This window comes from Equus caballus, chromosome 7 (assembly GCF_041296265.1).
Source record: "Equus caballus isolate H_3958 breed thoroughbred chromosome 7, TB-T2T, whole genome shotgun sequence".
NCBI classification, from domain to species: Eukaryota; Metazoa; Chordata; class Mammalia; order Perissodactyla; family Equidae; genus Equus; species Equus caballus.
This window is the reverse complement of record NC_091690.1, coordinates 45,668,123-45,671,515: the sequence shown is the minus strand read 5'-3', so window position 1 is coordinate 45,671,515 and position 3,393 is coordinate 45,668,123.

The window sequence follows — 3,393 nt, the reverse complement described above, 5'->3', positions numbered from 1 at the left end:
AGCCCTGTGCAGAGCGAGTTGTTTCTTAGCTGCCCAAAGAGCTGGAAGCCGGACGCTGAGGGACTTGCCTCCCCTTGTGGAAACAAGGCAGAACTTTGTGAATTGCAGCTCTAGGGTCAAATAGGACACGGCAGAGCAGAAGTTCTACTTCAGCGAGATCAGGCCTGGGAAGAAACTGCGTCTCACAGGCCTTTGTAAGACATTTTCCCGGTAGGCTTTAAGAGCCCTGTGCAGAGCGAGTTGTTTCTTAGCCTGCCAAAGAGCTGGAAGCCGGACGCTGTGTGACCAGTCTGCCCTTGAGGACACAAGACTGGACTTTGTCCCTTTCAGCTCTAGGCCCATGCAGGACACGGCAGAGCAGAAGTTCTACTTCAGCGAGATCAGGTCTGGGAAGAAACTGCGTTTCACAGGCCTTTGTAAGACATGTTCCCGGTAGGCTGTAAAACAGCAGTGCAGAGCAAGCTGTTTCTCAGCTGCCCAAAGAGCTGGAAGCCGGACGCTGTGGGGCCTCTCTGCCCTTGAGGACACAAGGCTGGACTTTCTCCCTTTGAGCTCTAGGCCCATGTAGGACACGGCAGAGCTGAACTTCTGCTTCAGCGAGATCAGGCCATGGAAGAAACTGCGTTTCGCAGGCCTTTGTCAACATGTTCCTGGTAGGCTTGTAGGAGCCCTGTGCAGAGCGAGTTGCTTCTTAGCTGCCCAAAGAGCTGGAAACCGGACGCTGAGGGACTTGCCTCCCCTTGTGGAAACAAGGCAGCACTTTGTGAATTGCAGCTCTAGGGTCAAATAGGACACGGCAGAGCAGAAGTTCTACTTCAGCGAGATCAGGCCTGGGAAGAAAGTGCGTCTCACAGGCCTTGGTAAGACATGTTCCCGGTAGGCTTTAAGAGCCCTGTGCAGAGCGAGTTGTTTCTTAGACTGCAAAAGAGCTGGAAGCCGGACGCTGTGGGGCCTGTCTGCCCTTGAGGACACAAGACAGGACTTTGTCCCTTTTAGCTCTAGGCCCATGGAGGACACGGCAGAGCAGAAGTTCTACTTCAGCGAGAGCAGGCCTGAGATGAAACTGCGTTTCATAGGCCTTTGTAAGACATGCTCCCGGTAGGCTTGTAAAAGCCCTGTGCAGAGTGAGCTGTTTCTTGGCTTCCCAAAGAGCTGGAAGCCGGACGCTGTGGGACCTGTCTGCCCTTGAGGACAAAAGGCAGAACTTTTTCCCTTTCAGCTCTAGGAACATGTAGGACTCGGCAGAGCAGAAGTTCTACTACAGCGAGATCAGGCCTGGGAAGAAACTGCGTCTCACAGGCCTTTGTAAGACATGTTCCCGGTAGGCTTTAAGAGCCCTGTGCAGAGCGAGTTGTTTCTTAGCCTGCCAAAGAGCTGGAAGCCGGACGCTGTGGGACCAGTCTGCCCTTGAGGACACAAGACAGGACTTTGTCCCTTTCAGCTCTAGGCCCATGTAGGACACGGCAGAGCAGAAGTTCTACTTCAGCGAGAGCAGGCCTGAGATGAAAGTGCGTTTCATAGGCCTTTGTAAGACATGCTCCCGGTAGGCTTGTAAAAGACCTGTGCAGAGTGAGCTGTTTCTTGGCTTCCCAAAGAGCTGGAAGCCGGACGCTGTGGGACCTGTCTGCCCTTGAGGACAAAAGGCAGAACCTTGTCCCTTTCAGCTCTAGGCCCATGTAGATCACGGCCGAGCAAAAGTTCTACTTAAGCGAGATCAGGCCTGGGAAGAAACTGCGTTTCACAGGCCTTTGTAAGACATGTTCCCGGTAGGCTGTAAAACAGCAGTGCAGAGCAAGCTGTTTCTCAGCTGCCCAAAGAGCTGGAAGCCGGACGCTGTGGGGCCTGTCTGCCCCTGAAGACACAACAGAGGACTTTGTCCCTTTCAGCTCTAGGCCCATGTAGGACACGGCAGAGCTGAACTTCTGCTTCAGCGAGATCAGGCCTGGCAAGAAACTGCGTTTCGCAGGCCTTTGTCAACATGTTCCTGGTAGGCTTGTAGGAGCCCTGTGCAGAGCGAGTTGTTTCTTAGCTGCCCAAAGAGCTGGAAGCCGGACGCTGAGGGACTTGCCTCCCCTTGTGGAAACAAGGCAGGACTTTGTGAATTGCAGCTCTAGGGTCAAATAGGACACGGCAGAGCAGAAGTTCTACTTCAGCGAGATCAAGCCTGGGAAGAAACTGCGTCTCACAGGCCTTTGTAAGACATGTTCCCGGTAGGCTTTAAGAGCCCTGTGCAGAGCGAGCTGTTTCTTAGACTGCAAAAGAGCTGGAAGCCGGACGCTGTGGGGCCTGTCTGCCCTTGAGGACACAAGACAGGACTTTGTCCCTTTTAGCTCTAGGCCCACTGAGGACACGGCAGAGCAGAAGTTCTACTTCAGCGAGAGCAGGCCTGAGATGAAACTGCGTTTCATAGGCCTTTGTAAGACATGCTCCCGCTAGGCTTGTAAAAGCCCTGTGCAGAGTGAGCTGTTTCTTGGCTTCCCAAAGAGCTGGAAGCCGGACGCTGTGGGACCTGTCTGCCCTTGAGGACAAAAGGCAGAACCTTGTCCCTTTCAGCTCTAGGCCCATGTAGATCACGGCCGAGCAAAAGTTCTACTTCAGCGAGATCAGGCCTGGGAAGAAACTGCGTTTCACAGGCCTTTGTAAGACATGTTCCCGGTAGGCTGTAAAACAGCTTGCAGAGCAAGCTGTTTCTCAGCTGCCCAAAGAGCTGGAAGCCGGACGCTGTGGGGCCTGTCTGCCCATGAAGACACAACAGAGGACTTTGTCCCTTTCAGCTCTAGGCCCATGTAGGACACGGCAGAGCAGAAGTTCTACTTCAGCGAGATCAGGTCTGGGAAGAAACTGCGTTTCACAGGCCTTTGTAAGACATGTTCCCGGTAGGATGTAAAACAGCAGTGCAGAGCAAGCTGTTTCTCAGCTCCCCAAAGAGTTGGAAGCCGGACGCTGTGGGGCCTCTCTGCCCTTGAGGAGACAAGGCTGGACTTTCTCCCTTTGAGCTCTAGGCCCATGTAGGACACGGCAGAGCTGAACTTCTGCTTCAGCGAGATCAGGCCTGGGAAGAAACTGCGTTTCACAGGCCTTTGTAAGACATGCTCCCGGTAGGCTTGTGAAAGCCCGGTGCAGAGTGAGCTGTTTCTTAGCTTCCCGAAGAGCTGGAAGCCGCACGCTGTGGGACCTGTCTGCCCTTGAGGACAAAAGGCAGAACCTTGTCCCTTTCAGCTCTAGGCGCATGTAGATCACGGCAGAGCCAAAGTTCTACTTCAGCGAGATCAGGCCTGGGAAGAAACTGCGTTTCACAGGCCTTTGTAAGACATGTTCCCGGTAGGCTGTAAAACAGCAGTGCAGAGCAAGCTGTTTCTCAGCTGCCCAAAGAGCTTGAAGCCGGACGTGGTG